The sequence below is a fragment of the Mustela lutreola genome, chromosome 13 (genome assembly GCF_030435805.1).
Source record: "Mustela lutreola isolate mMusLut2 chromosome 13, mMusLut2.pri, whole genome shotgun sequence".
NCBI classification, from domain to species: domain Eukaryota; kingdom Metazoa; phylum Chordata; class Mammalia; order Carnivora; family Mustelidae; genus Mustela; species Mustela lutreola.
The window spans coordinates 23,447,592-23,468,466 of NC_081302.1; positions in this window are offsets into that span (position 1 = coordinate 23,447,592).

Consider the following 20,875-nt stretch of genomic DNA (forward strand, 5'->3'; position numbering starts at 1 on the left):
TGCTTCCCCACCCCCTCGCCCCCGCCACCTGCCTCTCTGCTTACTTGTGATCTCTGTCTGTCAAATAAATAAATAAAATCTTTTTTTTTTAAAGCCCTCAAAGTAAGCAGTGAAAATATATAATTATTCAAAACTTAATGGTCCCTGAGTCATATATAGTGTATCAGAATATATATACACGGAAAGAAACTTAGAGATAATAATGCAATGTTTCATGAATCTCTTTAGTACTCATGCCTAATAAAGATATTTACGCCCAATCTTGGTAACCTGTGTATCTATTACCTTACATGGCAATAAAATACTGTAGATGTGATTAAGTTAAAGACCTTGATTTGGGGAGAGTATCTCTAATGATTTGTCAGCTTTGGAGATGGAGTAAGGGTATTACAAGTCAAGAAACACAGGCATCCACTAGAAGTTAAACAAGGCAAGAGAATTCTTCCAGAAAGAAGTGCAGACCTGCACAGACCTGCCGACACCTTGATTTTAGCCCAAGGAGTGAGACCTGTCAGACTTCTGACATCCAGAGCTGTAATACAATAAATGTGTGATGCTTTAAATCACTGAATTTGTGCTAATTTGTTACCTTACCTTTAAATCACTGAATTTGTGCTAATTTGTTACCTTAGCAACAGAAAATTAACTCACCATCATCCCTGGGTCACTGGACAAACAAAATCCTTCTTAAGTGCTTCACTCTAGACTGCTACTTTTAATCTACAGGGTATGTGATCAGAGTCATTATACACTGTTAACATGTGCGAAACATATACAACACCAAAAACTAGATATATAAGCTATAGATATTTATCTTTTCAAGAACTTCAAAAGATCTTACCAAGAAACTTAAAGCATAAATATTTTCAAAAGTCACCCCATTTTTTTTTAATATCTCTGAATATCAATGAGCTAACTCCAGGCAACCACATTCCTTACTGCTAAGTTCAGTTTGGTATCCCTGCCCAATTCAGCAAGCTCAGTAACCTCTAATTCAGTCATTTCTTGAGCACATTTCCCAGTTTTCAAATATGGCAGAAATAATTATTAGTAAATGACATATGAAATGCCAGAAAATAAAAGACAACACCTTAAATCCTAAATCCAAAACTTGTTGAACAGTTTTCTTGTCTTTTCAGCTCATTGCCCACCTCTGCCTTGTATGGAAAGAGAAACTGAGTTTTCACTTTAACACTCCTGTGCTTATCATAATTCTTTTACACAAAACACTCATGTCTCTGTTTAAGCTCTGGAATATTACTATATATAATACCCGTAAGTAATAGTAATCAGATATAAGGGAGTCTTATAAAAAATAGAAAATTTTCTCTACTTCACATAAAAATCCAGAAGTAGGAAATCCAGGATTGTGTTTCTTTTTGTTCTATAAATCCTCAAGGATGTAGACTCTTTCTAGACTGTCCCACTAATCCTAGATAATGACCTTAATTACCCTCTTCCAAAGTAGAGGAACAAGATCCAATATCACATCCACATTCTAGGTAAGAGAACAGAATAAAGACTAAGGAATAAAAGAGACAAAACTTGTGCATTAACTATATTTTATGGAAAGCTTCCAGAAGTTCCTACTTGGCACTCAACTTGCATTCCATTATTCAGAACCCAGTCATATGACCAAAATTCATTGAAAGGCATTTTGGAAATTTTATCTCTATCCTGAATGAATATACCTAGCTGAAAGCTGGAATTCCTGTTACCATGAGTAAAGGGAGGAACAGATATTGGAAGAGGCTAGCAGTCTTTACCACATTGTACTTGGAGGGAGAGAGAGACAGCAAGAGGTAGGTAAGTAGATAGGTTGATAAAAAAAACAGATAATCATATTTTATCCGGAAAAAGTTTTATGTCCTAGAAAATACTAAATTTTTCATTTTATCAATGCGAACGCTCAAGCATACAGAGGTTATTAAAAATGTTGAATGTTACATACTAGGAGGTGAAGAAAAAGAATTTGAAACCATTCTTGTCTAAATCAGTACTCTCTGCCCTTAAACAGTAAGTATACTATAGCATTTTATAATTATCTAAGTCATTAAAATGACCCTATGTCATTTTATTTTATTTTAATAGATATAGGTTTGTTTTTAATTCTATTTGTAGAATGCCTTAAAATCTTTTATTTCCCAAAGTCTGTCGTTCATTAAGGCCCTAGGATATTTTTTGTTACAGAAGTATGTTTAAAATAACATTTAAAAATAAGTTAATTTAGAGAAAATTACATTATTTATTTAAAATTAACGTATCCTGAGGCTGCATCCATATCATTGGCACTTGTTGAATAAGTATAATGTAAGGAAATTAAAGTTCATATATAAATAGTAGTTTTATGAACTATCATTTTCAAGAATTTTTGTTTTCATATGTATTAACAGAACATGCAGTATGTATCTTTTCCACAGATAATGTTATAAAATCTAGAAAAGTAAAATATTAAGCAAACTTTAAACAATACTTCTACTTTATTAGTCTTTATTACAAAGACTAAGTCAACGATGAGCACTTCAACAGCCATAGAAATGTTCTATTATTTCTTCTAAGGTTTATAAAAGCAAGTATTTTCAAATTAAGCACAATTTTATTTATTTATTTATCTATTTATTTATTTATTTTAAAGATTTTATTTATTTATTTGACAGACAGAGATCACAAGTAGGCAGAGAGGCAGGCAGAGAGAGAGTAAGGGAAGCAGGCTCCCTGCTGAGCAGAGAGCCGGATGCGGGACTCGATCCCAGGACCCTGAGATCATTACCTGAGCTGAAGGCAGCGGCAAATTAAGCATAATTTTAAATACCTTCTATGGTGCTTACTATCTCATCACTTGGTACAGTCTACCAACCTAGAGATAAAGTGTTAAAAATGAAGTACGACTGAACACGAGGTATCATCAGGTAAAGAGTAGATTTTAGAATATAAATATTGAGTACTAAAAATTACTCGGTGTGTTTTTTTCTAAAAATGGCTTCCATGAAATTTTTGAGACAATGGGTTATTATCTCAAATATCCTAATAACATGAATAATACAAAAATCAAGAGGCTGTATAAGACTTAGATAATTTTCTCTTTTTGCTTAAATAAATAAAATGTTATTTAAACTGTGAAGTCAAAAGATAATCCATGTTTAAAAATGACTTTTGACTTTAGCATAATCTGCATTTTTCTATGTTTGTGTAGAATCACTCCTCTCAATTACAACTATAATTTTTCAAAGATGCTCAAAGAAGATGTTAGAGAGAAATAAAAAGTAGGATAAGGTAAAGATAGAGGATTTATAGTTTAAGAGTTACCTTCTCCAAATGTCTACCGAATATGCTTCTACTTCCTTACCTGCTGATAAGGAGTTCACTTGGGGATTAACAGAAAGAAATAAATATATTACATAGTCATGTTCCTGAACCTTATTTCTCTTAATTATAGTTCTATATTTTCACTTTATATTACACCTATTTGTATGTCTCATTTATTCATCAAGTAAGACTCATAATTCTTTTTATTTTTTTAAGGATTTTATTTATTTATTTATTTGACAGGTAGAGATCACAAGTAGGCAGAGAGGCAGGCAGAGAGAGAAAGAAGGAAGCAGGCTCCCCACCGAGCAGAGAACCTGACGCGGGACTCGATCCCAGGACCCGGATTATGACAAATATGGCAAAATCAACTTATGATAAGTTTATGCTTTTATTTTTTAATTTTTTTTAAGATTTTATTTATTTATTTGACAGAGAGAGATCACAAGCAGGCAGAGAGGCAGGCAGAGAGAGAGGAGGAAGCAGGCTCCCTGCTGAGCAGAGAGCCCGATGCGGGCCTTGATCTCAAGACCCTGAGATCATGACCTGAGCCACCCAGGCGCCCAAGTTTATGCTTTTAAACAGGATTCACTGTACACACTTTGTACAGGTGAGAAGGCTACTGGATATGAAAGCTGTAGATCCATCAAATAACAGAGACAGACTCTGTGCCACACTGAAACCAAAGTAGAATTGACACTCGAGGCTTTTAGAAAATGATTGTCTGCATCTGTAGGCAGTTTAACTTTCTGCCAAGTTTCTCAAATTCTTTTGTTTACTAAGGATACATTTTAAAGTTAAACATCTTGAGAACTGGCGCCAGAGTTTGTGACATATAGCAGCACTTTGACATTCTTTTGGTTTCACAAAGAAACTGGTTATCTGCAATTTAGTTAACACAATAGCATGAAATCATATTTTACTGGTTTATTTAATAATCTTGTTGTCAATGTTACAAATATAGATTCTAAGCCAAAAGCTTGCTGTTTGGGGGTTTTCACAAGTAGTTAACAGCAAGTTGATATTTTGATATTGAAGTAATTTTCTATTCAGTGTTCTCATATATTTCCTTTTTCCTACTTGATGATAATATGAAAATAAGTTGGCCAATGATAAGGTCAAGAAGCCAGTTCATTCTCATCTTCAATAACCTTTTAAATTCTGATTTAGTTTGCACTTAGGGTAACCCGTTTATTCCTTCTTTCATTTACTGAGTTCATTAAGCACTCCTTATGTTTCAAATATATATATTTCTCTTCTTAGAAATGTTGCATAGGGGCTGTCCGATGGAGTCAGATTTATAGTACTGTGATTGGATGCGTTAGCCCATAGAGAATGGGTAGACAGTAGTTCTCAACTTGGTTGCATATCAATAATTTGTTGGAGAGTTTACAACTGTACTTTTCAGACCCTTATCCAAGAATTACTAAATGAAAATCTCAGAATGAGAACAGGGTAATGAACACTGGATGTCATACACAACTAATGAATCATTGAACACTACATCAAAAACAATGATGTACTATATGCTGGCTAATTGAACATAATAATAAGAAATAATAAAAATAATAAAATGGTTTAAAAAGTTTCAGAATGTGGCTGAAGCAAGTTATTTAAACAATTCTATGGACAATAATTTTTCCAGCAAATGTTAAGGACAATTGTGTAGAGACAAACACAAGTAGAGAAAGGATTACTGCACTTCCAAACACCAGTTTTTAACTAGCTGATTGTAGGATGAGCCAACAAAATTGTTACTGGAGAGAACAATTAACTAAGAGAAAGAGAATTTGAGAGAATGAAACCATAAATATGAGGTCAAAAGTTTCAGGAATGAAAGGGGGTCAAAATATATCTTGAGGGGAATCCAAGATCTATAAAAATTATATAGAAGCGAAGAGATTTGTAATTTCTAAAATGACTGATATTTTTCAGTGAAAACATTGGAAAATTCTGGACTGAGGAAAAAGAAGAACAGGAAGTTTGTAAGAAATTCTTGGGTATAGATTTTAGTTTGATATGAATAATTTTATAAGTATAAAAGGGGAATCTCATGTAAGCACACAATTTATAGTCTCAATTTTTTCTGTGAGACTTTAGGCAAGGCAAAATGCTGAATCAGACTAAAAGATAACCTGATAACTACTGTTATGACTTTGTTAATAATTGTTAACAATGACAAAAATAGCAAAAATGACAGCAATAATATCAATATTGTTACTATTTATTGATAGTCTTTTTATGCCTGATGTAGGATATTATATATGTTATTAATCATTAGGCTAATTGACAAATCCATTTTCTCACAGTTACTGTGCCCCTGAAATCTACTCTCTTAGCAAATTTCCACTATAGAATATTGTATATTAACTAATGTCCCCATGTCATGCCTTATATCTCTGAATTTATTTATTCTGCGTAACTGAAACATTGTGCTCTTTGACACATATCTTCTCCTTATTTTTCACACCTCCCCCAGGCCTAGAAACCACCACTCTACTCTCTGTTTCTATGAACCTGACTTTTTTAGATTACACATATAAATGAGATCATGTAATGTGTTTATTCAATACCCGGCTTATTTCAGTTAGCATGATGTCCTCCAGATTCATCCATGTTGAACCCTTGTCCACTGTTGGTGAGAATATAAAATGGTTCAGGCATTATGGGAACTAGTTTGGAAGTTTTTTTTTTTTTTTTTTTTTTTTTTTTATAAACATATATTTTTATCCCCAGGGGTACAGGTCTGTGAATCACCAGGTTTACACACTTCACAGCACTCACCAAAGCACATACCCTCCCCAATGTCCATAATCCCACCCCCTTCTCCCAAACCCCCTCCCCCCGGCAACCCTCAGTTTGTTTTGTGAGATTAAGAGTCACTTATGGTTTGTCTCCCTCCCAATCCCATCTTGTTTCATTTATTCTTCTTCTACCCACTTAAGCCTCCATGTTGCATCACCACTTCCTCATATCAGGGAGATCATATGATAGTTGTCTTTCTCTGCTTGACTTATTTCGCTAAGCATGATACGCTCTAGTTCCATCCATGTTGTTGCAAATGGCAAGATTTCATTTCTTTTGATGGCTGCATAGTATTCCATTGTGTATATATACCACATCTTCTTGATCCATTCATCTGTTGATGGACATCTAGGTTCTTTCCATAGTTTGGCTATTGTGGACATTGCTGCTATAAACATTCGGGTGCATGTGTCCCTTTGGATCACTACATTTGTATCTTTAGGGTAAATACCCAATAGTGCAATTGCTGGGTCATAGGGCAGTTCTATTTTCAACATTTTGAGGAACCTCCATGCTGTTTTCCAGAGTGGCTGCACCAGCTTGCATTCCCACCAACAGTGTAGGAGGGTTCCCCTTTCTCCGCATCCTCGCCAGCATCTGTCATTTCCTGACTTGTTGATTTTAGCCATTCTGACTGGTGTGAGGTGATATCTCATTGTGGTTTTGATTTGTATTTCCCTGATGCCGAGTGATATGGAGCACTTTTTCATGTGTCTGTTGGCCATCTGGATGTCTTCTTTGCAGAAATGTCTGTTCATGTCTTCTGCCCATTTCTTGATTGGATTATTTGTTCTTTGGGTGTTGAGTTTGCTAAGTTCTTTATAGATTCTGGACACTAGTCCTTTATCTGATATGTCGTTTGCAAATATCTTCTCCCATTCTGTCAGTTGTCTTTTGATTTTGTTAACTGTTTCCTTTGCTGTGCAAAAGCTTTTGATCTTGATGAAATCCCAGTAGTTCATTTTTTCCCTTGCTTCCCTTGCCTTTTGCGTTGTTCCTAGGAAGATATTGCTGCGGCAGAGGTCGAAGAGGTTGCTGCCCATGTTCTCCTCAAGGATTTTGATGGATTCCTTTCGTACATTGAGGTCCTTCATCCATTTTGAGTCTATTTTTGTGTGTGGTGTAAGGAAATGGTCCAATTTCATTTTTCTGCATGTGGCTGTCCAATTTTCCCAGCACCATTTATTGAAAAGGCTGTCTTTTTTCCATTGGACATTCTTTCCTGCTTTGTCGAAGATTAGTTGACCATAGATTTGAGGGTCTATTTCTGGGCTCTCTATTCTGTTCCATTGATCTATGTGTCTGTTTTTGTGCCAGTACCATGTTGTCTTGATGATGACAGCTTTGTAATAGAGCTTGAAGTCCGGGATTGTGATGCCACCAACGTTGGCTTTCTGGAAGTTTTTTAAGAAAGAAATTTAACTACCACATGATCCAGCAATCCCTCTTCCAGATATCTAACCAAAGGAAATGAAATCAACATAGCTCCAAGTGATATCTATATTCTTGTATTCATTGCAACATTATTTATAATAGCCAAGATATGAAAACAACCTATGTGTCTGTCAGTGGAGAAGTATATAAATGCTAGATCCTTTACCAGGAAAAGATTATGGCCAAATAGCTTAAAACAGAAAATTGTTGTTCTTTTGATATTGCTGTACTATATTTTGCTGTATCAAATAGTTTCTTACATAGACTACTAATTCTAGTTTTGGCAAAATTGTCATATTTTCACTGAGCAGTTACCCTCAAATATATACCATGACGAATTACATACACCTTATGGTCTCTCCTGAGTTATTTTTCCATCAGTTTTTCTTTCTGACATTTTAAGTCCTCTCGATCTAATCATACAACTATAATTTCAGAACTCATGCAGAAAGCATAATGACAGTACTGACTGGTCCCTGTCACCTGTTAACTCCAGAAATGCTAGATTCCATGAATACAAGGCCTTCACCAGAAGAATTACATTTCCAATGCCTTCCTTTACGTGAAATAACATAATTTGATTGACAGTTGAAAATGCATATTGAGCAGTAGTTCTGAAGCTGAAAAACTATGGTACAACCTCAATTTAATCATCTAACTTTGCACAAAGACTTTAGAAATAAATTTACAGTGCATTCATTTGTTTCATGAAGTTAAATATTTTTACCTATAGTCTTCCAGAGTTTTGAGTTCTCAGTCTTTAAGTATATTAAGTAAAACTTAATTTTTTTTTTAATTTTTTTTTTAAGATTTTATTTATTTATTTGACAGACAGAGATCACAAGTAGGCAGAGAGGCAGGCAGAGAGAGAGGAGGAAGCAGGCTCCCTGCTGAGCAGAGAGCCCGATGTGGGACTCGATCCCAGGACCCTGAGATCATGACCTGAGCCGAAGGCAGCGGCTTAACCCACTGAGCCACCCAGGCGCCCAGTAAAACTTAATTTTAACATGATACTCATGATTATTAAAAAACGTGAAAGAATAGAGCAATGTTTTAATTACCCGACTTAATGATAGTGCCATTGTTGGGTAAGGAACTATATCTCAGATACCGAGGGCAACCTGTGGGTATCTCTATCATTAGCCTTATACCTTCTAATAATGACCCTTTATTTATGTAAATATTTCATCTACCTGTTAATTTGTTGGAAAATAACTACTACTTAATAATAATGGTAAAATTAAGAAATGGAAGCCAAAGGCTTATGTAGAAAGTTTAATGAACACCAGGAAATTTGTTCCCATGGGGAGGTGGTAGGGAATACAAGATAAGATATAATTTCAGAAATTGATTTCAAATCACATTTTAACTTGACTTCAATGATTTCAAACTTACAGGATTTGAGGTAACAACAGGTAAATAGCTCCAGCCTAAGCAAAATAGTAAAGTAAATTAAATTTGTCTTTTTAAATTTCATCCAATGCAGTGCTTCCATAAAAGCTACTAGTGAGCAGATTAGGTTGGCTCTCAACTGCTCTGTTATCCTAGTGAGGCCTGATCTTCCAAAACAATATCCTGGATTCTAAAGTTATTTTATTTGCTTCCTCTTCTACTTTAAATCCCAGATCCAGTAGTCCTGGATTTTAGCTCCAGCTCTAACTTTTACTGACTATCCGAGTCTGAGGCAATTAACTTTTCTGAACCTTTATCCATATAATGGTGATAATAATGGTACTTATTTTACAGGATTACTTTAAAGATTAATTAAATCAAAGTACTCACATCTTTGTGTCTGAGTGTAGAAAGTATTCAAGTAATTATACTTACAAATATATTACATACAAATGAGTACGCTTACTCAGGCTTTCTAGAAATGAGTTATTTCGTTGTCTTAAGGCACATGAAACTCCCTTTAAGTGAAGTTGCATGGGTAAATTAAGGCACAGCTCAACATCATGAAAATTGTATTTCTTTTTGTAATTCTGGCTGCTTTACTAGAGCCTGTCCCTGGGAAAGAGCAATTTCTTCCTTTAACAGATAAGGTGCACTAAGAGGATCCTGGAAGCTAATCTCCTAGATAGTACTGCCCTTAGATAGTAGAGCTACTGAGTGATTTATAGATGGCTCCTCACCTTCTACTGCCAAAGCCAATAGTTGGTATCAGCTGATCCATGGTCTTAGGCGAGTCTTTAGAAAAGAGAATGAAGTGGCCTAGTGTAATTGTGCAGAAACAACATAATTAAAAAATACACACTTGGCATGTGTTAAGGAGTCCAACTTACATGGATATGATCTTTATTCATACAGATGTTGGTCTGGCCACTGGTATTTTAATGATTAGAATCTCAAATCAAGGTTTGTACAGACCAATTTCTGTGGATAACCAATGTCTAACAGATTAAAAATCAAACCCTAATGGCTCCTAAAAACAAACATCAAGTCTCAGGAAAATGTTCACTGTGAAAATGCTATAGTTGTCCCCTTAAGGCAGATGGTAGAAGTTGAAGAGGCAGAAAATGTGCACATAAACTATGTTGTGACTGTGAAGGAAGTCAGCCTTAAAATGAACATGGTTTTGTGAAATCCGATCAGATGCCCAAACCAGAATGACTAGGATTGGCTTTTACCTTTCATGCCTTAAGGCATTGAACTTCCTGTGACAAACAGGTAAAATATATTGGGCCATGCCTTATATGGACAAAACTTATATTATAGCAGAATTTCATTTTTACATAAAGTATGACCAAACTTCTTGGATGCCTTTTGAACATTAATAAAATTATAGAGGCATATATTGAAATGGATTGGATGGTATAGACACGAAAAGATTCTGTGGGAAATAGTACCCAAGGGGTGAGCCAGGAACTCTGAGAATCTCCTTGCAACCCTTCCACTCTGACTCAAAATATCTAAACTAATCAGGAATGTGCTTATCTTCTCAATGGGTTTTTTTTTTTTTTTTTTTCACAATCTGCCTATGCCCAAAGAACTACAGTTTTATTTTGGATTAAAAGCTCACAGAAATAATAAAATGTCCTTTCACAAGTTTAGGAATGAAAAGAGATAGTCAAAATGATTCATGATCTATAAGTCGCATACACATAGATGATAAATTAGTAATAGGTTGTGAATTAATTAGACATCCCAAACCAAAATTGTATCTCTCGTTCTCTGGTAATAGCTTATAGAGGAAAGAGGGAAGATTATCAACCATACTAAAACTACCCTTAATCCATTCTGGGTTTGTTTTTCCAGCTCAGCTTAAAATTCTTGGAATCCTTTTCATTACATGTTCTGTTAAAATACCTGACTTTAGTAGGTCTACCCTCTATAGGTTGAACATTGGTCTATTTACTGAGAATGGAAAATGATTGGTCAACTCTAATGTGGAATTCAAATAAATGTGTTTCAATTTAGTTAGTCCATTGACAGTATTACCCGTACCTCTGTGAGGGCTAAAGTCTTTGATGCTATAAGCCTACTAGCCATTGGCTAAAAAAAGATTTTTCATCTCAGGAATATATAGAAATAAAACTAAAAAGGTCATGGTTTTCAGATAGAAGACAGTTGTGTGTCTGTATTAAATTAAAATGGAACAATTTATTAAATTAAATTGTATTAAGCTAAATTACTTGTATTAAATTAAAATGGAATAATTCTGCAAAATGTATAAAAATAGTACAATAGGTTGTTTTAATTAAATTAATCTTATTTATAAAAACAAAAACAAAAACAGTAAGTCATCTAAAATTTGTCTCCAAATGGTTGCAATAAAACTACACAGGACTGGGATCATTGAACACTTGTCATTATCTAGCTGAGTGTCATTATTTTACTAGTAGTGCATTGTTGCAGAGCCAGATGGGCACCATATCCTTTTTTACTGTGTCTTGAAAGACTGACAATAAAAGTTCTTGTTTTTGTTTTTAGTACTTTAAAACAATATTTCTGAATGAGTGTGTATTGAAATATTTGAAGGGATAATTTTTCAATGTCACATGCATTGCATGAGGTTCCATACCCCCTTTACCTACTACCCATTAAATGTTGATAGTTGGTTTTCAGTTTTCAAGGAAAAAAAAAAAGTTTTTCAAATGCCTCCAAACATTTCTCCATAGGAGGGTTGAGAACTCCTTTACCAAGCATTGCACCCATCTGTTCCCAGTGAATGAAAAATCTGCAGGGTGAAATGAACCATGTGACCCTTGGAGAACCCAGTCTCACAGAGAAGGCATTTTGGCCATTATCCATCTGAATACTTTTTGTTCATCTGGGAAAAATTGGGCTTGGAATGATACCATTGGAAGAGAATTGTATAGAAGGCAGAGGCCGTTTAACTCCCAAGGGAGGGGGAGAAATGTAATGGGGAGCAGTTCTTTATATTTCATAACTCGACTCGTCATACATATTGTACTTCACCGAGATACCAGAGGAAAACAGGCTCCCAGCACCCCAAAGTAGAAAACTTATATTTGGGGACCACCATCAATCATTCCACAGTTAGAGAAGGAGACAGATTACCTTGTATCACCTTAAGTAGGTGTTGACAATTTTCGTTTGTTTCTCTAAAATGCTATATACTAACATTTTAGGCCTTATGGGGCACATTTTCTCTGTCACAACTATGCAACTTGGCCATTGTAATGCAAAACAGCCACAGATGACATATAAGTGAAATAGCCTGGTTGGGCTCCAATAAAACTTTATTTATGGACATCAAAATGTTCAAAATTTATATATTTTTGCACATGTCACAAAATATTATTCTTAATTTTTCAATGTTTTTTTTTTTTAATTGCAAACCATCCTTAATTTACTGTGCCTACCCTATATATAAAAACAGGCAACAGGTCAGATATATTCTCTGAACCATAGTTTCACGACACCTGACCTTCAATAGAAAAATAAGAAAAAATTTGTGGACAGAGCCAACCATGGGATGTTAGGGATCTTAAATTAACACTCTTAGAAAAATACCTAATTGTTACAGTACCTGGGGAAAAAAAATTGTCTCATCAGTGTTTCGTCCAAAAATTCAGGTGGCATATCATGGTATAAAGGTTTAATTTCAAGTTAAATGTTAAATGTCAAGTTAAACACTATATTTGCTGACTCTGACCTGTATTGATCAAAACAGCTATTCTTCCAAGCCTCAGATCTTCTTTAATTTTTAAAAATATTTTTATTTTAGGGGCGCCTGGGTGGCTCTGTGGGTTAAAGCCTCTGCCTTTGAATCAGGTCATGATCACAGGGTCCTGGGATCGAGTCCCGCATCTCCTCCTCTCTCTCTCTGCCTCTCTCTCTGCCTGCATCTCTCTCTACTGGTGATCGCACTGTCAAATAAATAAATAAAATCTTAAAAAATGTATATATTTTTTTAATTTTATTCTTAGAGACACAGCATTCTCTTTTTTTTTTCTTTCTCTTTTTTTGTTTTTTTGACTTGAACTTTATTTTTATTATTATTATTTTTTTTTAAATTTTTTATTTTTTATAAACATATATTTTTATCCCCAGGGGTACAGGTCTGTGAATTACCAGGTTTACACACTTCACAGCACTCACCAAAGCACATACCCTCCCCAATGTCCGTAATCCCACCCCGTTCTCCCAAACCCCCTCCCCCCAGCAACCCTCAGTTTGTTTTGTGAGATTAAGAGTCACTTATGGTTTGTCTCCCTCCCAATCCCATCTTGTTTCATTGATTCTTCTCCTACCCACTTAAGCCCCCATGTTGCATCACCACTTCCTCATATCAGGGAGATCATATGATAGTTGTCTTTCTCTGCTTGACTTATTTCGCTAAGCATGATACGCTCTAGTTCCATCCATGTTGTCGCAAATGGCAAGATTTCATTTCTTTTGATGGCTGCATAGTATTCCATTGTGTATATATACCACATCTTCTTGATCCATTCATCTGTTGATGGACATCTAGGTTCTTTCCATAGTTTGGCTATTGTGGACATTGCTGCTATAAACATTCGGGTGCATGTGCCCCTTTGGATCACTACATTTGTATCTTTAGGGTAAATACCCAATAGTGCAATTGCTGGGTCATAGGGCAGTTCTATTTTCAACATTTTGACGAACCTCCATGCTGTTTTCCAGAGTGGCTGCACCAGCTTGCATTCCCACCAACAGTGTAGGAGGGTTCCCCTTTCTCCGCATCCTCGCCAGCATCTGTCATTTCCTGACTTGTTGATTTTAGCCATTCTGACTGGTGTGAGGTGATATCTCATTGTGGTTTTGATTTGTATTTCCCTGATGCCGAGTGATATGGAGCACTTTTTCATGTGTCTGTTGGCCATCTGGATGTCTTCTTTGCAGAAATGTCTGTTCATGTCCTCTGCCCATTTCTTGATTGGATTATTTGTTCTTTGGGTGTTGAGTTTGCTAAGTTCTTTATAGATTCTGGACACTAGTCCTTTATCTGATATGTCGTTTGCAAATATCTTCTCCCATTCTGTCAGTTGTCTTTTGATTTTGTTAACTGTTTCCTTTGCTGTGCAAAAGCTTTTGATCTTGATGAAATCCCAATAGTTCATTCTTTCCCTTGCTTCCCTTGCCTTTTGCGTTGTTCCTAGGAAGATGTTGCTGCGGCAGAGGTCGAAGAGGTTGCTGCCCGTGTTCTCCTCAAGGATTTTGATGGATTCCTTTCGCGCATTCTCTTTAAAAGTCTACTTCCAAATTGTGAGAATTATAATACTGATACCAACTCTCAGGAGGTTAAGATAATAGATGAGAAAAAAGGAAAGCAAGAGAGAGAGGAAGAGATGGGAGGGATGATAGAAACACACACACAGTGTAAACCTGCCGATTCACACACCTGTACCCCTGGGGATAAAAATATCTGTTTATAAAAAATAAAAAATTAATAAAAAAAAATACAAAAAGAAAAAAGAAAAACACACACACACACACGCAGAGGGTTGTGGGAAGAGAGAGAAACCAAGTTTGGCAAAATTTTTTAAAATGCTGAGTTGGGTTCCACCAGAGCTATCTATACTAATTTTGCTGCTTTTCTATAGATTTAAAATTAGTTTAGCGTTAAAAAAAATATTTCTAAAAATCACCATATGGGGTCCTTCTCACGAAGAGAAGGGAGGAGGAGAGAAAGCAGCCTTCCAAGAAAAACACTCGCCTGAGAACCCTGGCTGGGGAATCAAAAGGAATTAACTATGGTAAGTTTTTTGCGAATGGTGGAGCTCCGATTCTGAGGTTTTAGAAGTTTGTGCCATTCACCAGAAACAATCAGGGTGGCAAAGGTTCTCCTGGGGAGGAGGGGAAGGTGGAAACCAAGGAGCAGAGGGCAGACGGCGGGTTGTGAGGATCCCCTGGGTCACGTTGAGAAAGAACATTTCCCTTCCTGGAGCACATTTGGGAGACAATGTATCGCCCCTCCAAGGACAAAGCCCTGCCAGGCACCACTGGGCAGCCATTCAACAGCAAAGGATGAGGACACAGAGGGCAGATGACCTGGTTGCAGCTTTAACTGTGCTTCACCATGGACTCCAGGCACCTGAGAAGCCATGCGACTGCTTTTCTGGGATACACTGGCACTGGGTTCCCCTTCAGGGAAGGGAGCAGGTCTTTGCCCTGCCTGTTCCTTTAAAATTTGGAGCTTTGAATGCCAGCCACAGGCCAGAGATAAGCCACGGGAGAACTGTGACACTGGGCTCCCTGACAGTCCGGGCACAGACAGGTTGAGGGCAGGGATCTGACTGAAGCCTGCCGCACAGGAGGGGATATCGCTTGCTTTTCTGTGATGCCTTCCCGAACAGTGGCAGGTAGGAGTTCCCCTCCTTGGGGAGGAGAGAATGGGAAGACACCATCTTCCAGTCACAGACACACACCAGCATCAAAGGAGTTCAGTGAGCAACACAACACCCCCAGTGGAGGAGAGAATGACTCACAGCAAATTCTGTGCCCCAGCGCCCTGCAGAGGTCTAACTGTGAGCCAGTACAGCAGGCCTCTCTCCCAGTGGACCGACATAGGCCCACTATCAAGACATAGGCAGCTAGCAAGTCTACTGATCAAATGGGACAAGTTTCTCTCTCTCTCTCTCTCTCTCTCCCTCGTTCACTCTCTCTCTCCTTCTTTCTCTCTCTCTCTCTTTTTTTCTTTTTTCTTTGGAATCAGGCTTATAGTTTTTTGTTTGTTTGTTTGTTTTCTCTCTCTCTCTCTCTCTTTGGATTAGCATTTTTTTCTTTTTCCTTTTTTCCTGCTTTCTTTTTCTTTGGAATCAAGCTCATAGCAAATGAAAATGAAAACACAACAGTCTAAAACCTCTGGGATGTTGCAAAGGTAGTCATAAGAAAGAATTTCAGTCACAAGAAAGAAATACAGCTCTTACTCAAAAAGCAAGAAAAGCCTCAGTTATGCAACCTAACCTTACGCCAAAAGAAGCTGGAAAAAGAAAAACAAATAAAGCTTAAACACAGTAAGAGAAGAGAATTAATAAAGATTAGAGCAGAAATCAATGATATAGAGATTTAAACAACAACAACAGAACAGATCACTGAAACTAGGAGCTAGTTCTTTGGAAAAATAAGCAAAATTGATAAAGCCCTAACCAGACTTATCAAAAGAAAAGAGAAAGTACCCAAATAAATGACACATGAATAAAAGAGGAGAGATCACAACTAACTCCACAGAAACACAAACCATTATAAGAGAATATTATGAAAAATTATACACCAACAAATTGGGCAATCTGGAAGAAATAGATAAATTCCTAGAAATATAAACTACCAAAACAGAAACAAGAAGAAATAGAAAATTTGAACAGACTCATAAGAGCAAATATTGAATCAGTAATCAAAAATCTCTCAATAAACAATGGTCTAGGGCCAGACAGTTTCTCAGGAGAATTTTACCAAACATTTAAAGAAGAATTAATACCTATTCTTCTAAAATTGTTCCAAAAAATAGAAAAGGAAGGAAAACTTCCAAACTGATTCTTGAAGCTAACATTACCTTGATTGCCAAACACCCCATTAATAAGGAGAATTACAAACCAATATCCCTGAGGAAAATGGATGCTAAAATTCTCAACAAGATACTAGCTAATCAAACCCAACAGTTCATTAAAAGGATTATTCACCATGATCAAATGGGATTTATTCCTGAGCTGCAAGGGTGTTTCAGCCTCTGCAAATCAATGAATGTGATACACCACATTAGTAGAAAAATGTTTAAGAATCATATGATCCTATCAATAGATGCAGAAAAAGCATACAGCCAAATATCGCATCCTTTCTTTTGATAAAAACCCTCAAGAAAAAAGGGATAGAAGGATATATCTCAATATCATAAAAGCCATGTACAAAATTCCCATTTGTAGAAGAGACTGTCTTTTTTCCATTGGATACTTTTTCCTGCTTTGTCAAAGATCAGTTGATCATATAGTTCTGAGTCCATGTGTGGGTTTTCTGTTCTGTTTCATTGATCTGTGTGTCTCTTTTTGCAACAACACTTCACTGTCTTGATGATTACAGCTTTGTGATACAGCTTGAAGTCTGCAATTGTGATGCTACCAGTCTTGGTTTTCTTCTTCAACATTACTTTGGCTATTTGGGGCCCATAAAAATTTTAGAATTATTTGTCCTAGCTCTGTGAAAAATGCTGGCAATAGATGGATAGAGATTGCATTAAATATGTAGATTGCTTTGGGTAGTATAGACATTTTTTAAATTTATTTTTATTTTTTGAAAACTTATTTTATTTATTTTTTTCAGTGTTCCAAGAGTCATTGTTGTATATAAATTTAACAGTATTTGTTCTTCCAATCCATGAGCATGGAATGTTTTTTCATTTCTTTTTGTCTTCTTCAATTTCTTTCATATGTGTTCCATAGTTCTCAGGGTACAGATCTTTTACCTCTTTAGTTAGGTTTGTTCCTAGGTATCTTGTGGTTTTGGTGTATTTAAAAATGAGATCAATTCCTTGATTTCTCTTTCTGCTGTTTCATTATTGCTATATAGAAATACAATAGATTTCTATACATTGATTTTATATCCTGCAACTTTGCTTAATTCCTAAATCAGCTGTAGCAATGTTTTTGGTAGAGTCTTCCAGGTTTTCTACACGTCATCTACAAATAGTGAAAGTTTGACTTCTTTGCCAATTTGGATGAATTTTATTTCCTTTTGTTGTCTGATGAGACAATACTGGTGAGAGTGGACATCCCTGTCATGTTCCTGACCTTAGGGGAATAACAAACAGAGCTTTTCCTCACTAAGGTGATATTAGCTATGGAAATTTCTTCAAAATGTTTCTTACCTATATATCCAATTGCAATTCAAATGCTAACTCTTAAATGAAGCCTTTCATTAAGTTCAAAAACACATTTTTTTTAAGGCTAAGATCATGACTCTTGTTCAAATATAAAATGTCTAAAGAACAAAGATTTTATATACTTTTTATTTACCAATGGAATAAAAAAGATGCCCAACTAGTTTAAAGGAGAATTCAAAGAATAGACACACATACAATCAGAAGCAGTAAAATAGTTTTGTTAATAAAAGTATGATTTCAGTATCAGAAGGCAATAATCAACTATAAATACACAAGACAAAGTTAATTTCACTCATCATGAGTTATTGTATTGTTGTCAATTCTTACTGACTTAAGAGTCTTGTTAAATATCTCAACATTTACATATCCTATAGAATCTTGTAGTCCAGATAACTGTGCTAGAAGAATACCCAGTAGTGGATTTCTGTACATGCCCATTTCCAAGTCATTTACATTTTTTCCTGACACTTAAGACTTACATTTGACACTCTTCCCTTCTTTTAAAATGTGTGTAACATTTACAGCAGTTGTGGTTGGTTGCCTTAATACCTGAAGCGGTAGCAGCATCATTTGGAAGATTGTTAGAAACACACAATTTCTAGCTTTATCCCAGTACTCCTGAATCAAAAACTGGATTTTAACAAGATTCTCAGGTGACTTATATGCACATTAACATCTTCGAAGAACTGGTCTATATCAGATAAATTAACACCAGTATAAACTGTCTTGTATTGTTCAGTATTTTGGCACTCTATCTTAGTAAGCTCCTTTATTTCAAATTCTTTAGGTTATACTTTTAAGCAAATACAGGAATTAATTCAAATAATCAAAAACTATTTTTTCAAAGTGGGGTAGCTGCTGCCACATTTTTTAAATCAGACATTCTTTTTGTTTTCAAGATTTTACTTATTTATTTGAGAAAGAACATTAATGGGAGAGGAGGGAATAAGGAAAAGGGAGATGCAGACACCCCACTGAGCAGGGCCCTGGATCCCAAGACCCGCAATCATGACCTGAGCAAGAAGCAGATGTTTCACTGACTGAGCCATCCAGATACCCTTTACCAGATGTTCTTAACTGACTTTAAAACCTACACATTAGCTAATACTTGCAGAAATATGCAAATGAGAAAATTAGAGCTGAGCTCATTTTGAACTGGAAAAAAATCAGAACTATGGAAAGGAACTGTTTTTGTATTTCTGAAAAGGTTTAAAGAATATGCCATAGCACCCTTTTATCAATAAATAAAAGACAAATAATGGATTTCAAGAGAAGAGCAATCCGTAGTTAATTTGTTAATTAAAATTTTCCAAGAAGAGAAAGAGTGTCTGTTTTACTTATTCACATGATGTTCCCAACAGTGCAGCATTTTTGAAGATATCAAGCAAATAGTTTTGATATCCCAGTCTTGGCAAGTCTGAACTGAGTCAATTCAACATATGAGCAAATTATAATTTTAAAAAGAGATTCTTGATAACTTGGTGAGGACAAGGAGAAAAAGGGAGCCCTGCTGCACTGTTGTTGCAAATGTAAATTGGTCCAACTACTGTAGAAAACAGTATGGGGTTTCCTCAAAGAAAATTTAAAAAGAAATACCATACAAACCAGTAATTCCACTATTGGGTGTTTACCAAAAGAAAGCAAAAACACTAATTTGCTATGCTTACTGCAGCATTATTTACAATAGATATGGAAGTAACGTTTGATGAATAAAGATTATTATACACACAATGGAAACGCTAGCCATAAAAAGAATAAGATCTTGCCATTTGTGACAATATAGATTGACCTAGCAGCTTTCATCCTAAGGCAATGAAATGTCTTTCTCAGAGAGAGAAAGACAAATACCATATAATTTCACTTATATGTGGAATATAAAAAACAAAACAAGTGAACAAACAAAAGACAGAAACAGACGCATAAATACAGAGAACAAGCTAGCAGTAGTTGCCAGAGGGGAAGGGGTTGGGGGCTCAGATGAAAAGATGAAGGAGATTAAGAAGTACAAACTTCTAGTTATAAAATAGTAAGTGACAGAAATGATAATTACAACATAGGGATATAGTCAATAATATTGCAACAATATTGCATAGTGACAGATGAGGACTATACTTACAGTGGTAAGTATTGTATAATACATAAAACTGTCAAATCATTATGTCGTACACCTAAAACTTACATAACATTGTGTTTCAAATATACTTCAGTAATAAAAATTAAAATAAATACAAGTAGAAATTTACAAAGCAAAATAAAATTCCCAAATCCACCCCAATTTTTTTTTTAGTTTCTTATTAGACTGAAGCATAATATTATTTCAGCTAATTATATTAGCAAAAAATGTATATAGGGATAAAATAAATTTTTGCATAGGAACACATATTTTGTTGTGTTTTTTTTTAATTAAGGAATTCTTACCATTAAAAAAATATATATTGTTAGTGTATCAGAGGTTTAGCTGAACTTTCCCTCTTGTGTCCTTTGTTAATTAATATTAAAGCTATTTTACTTTAGATGTGATGTCTTTTCCCAAAAATCTCAGTAGTTTTTATTTAGCAGCATCTGTCAGGAACAATTTTTTAAAAGCTCAAATTTTGAAATACAAAGTTCCATTCTATTTATTCCTTGCTGCTAAAGGAAGAATGGTTCAAGGATTAAATGCAAGAACAATGTCATTGGTTGTTCAGTATTCAATAGCCACCTGTCCATCTCTATAGAAGTTGTTTTGCTAGCACTCTTTCAAGATGGAAGAAAATATAATGTTTAATATACACATGAAAGATCCCCTTCTTGTGTAATCTAAACATAATTCTATATATAACTAATGGCAGTAACTTAGATCATGAGCCCTGAGTTCCATGATGTGAGACAAGACTTCCTGCTTAGTCCTTGAATTTCAATGGGCATGAAATACTTAGCTCTATAAATGTGTGTTGAATTCAGGCATCATACATTAAAATCTCAAAAGTTAATCTTTAGACATTATTATGCAACAAAAAGAAAAGTCCATCAAGTCTCACTCCAATTTTT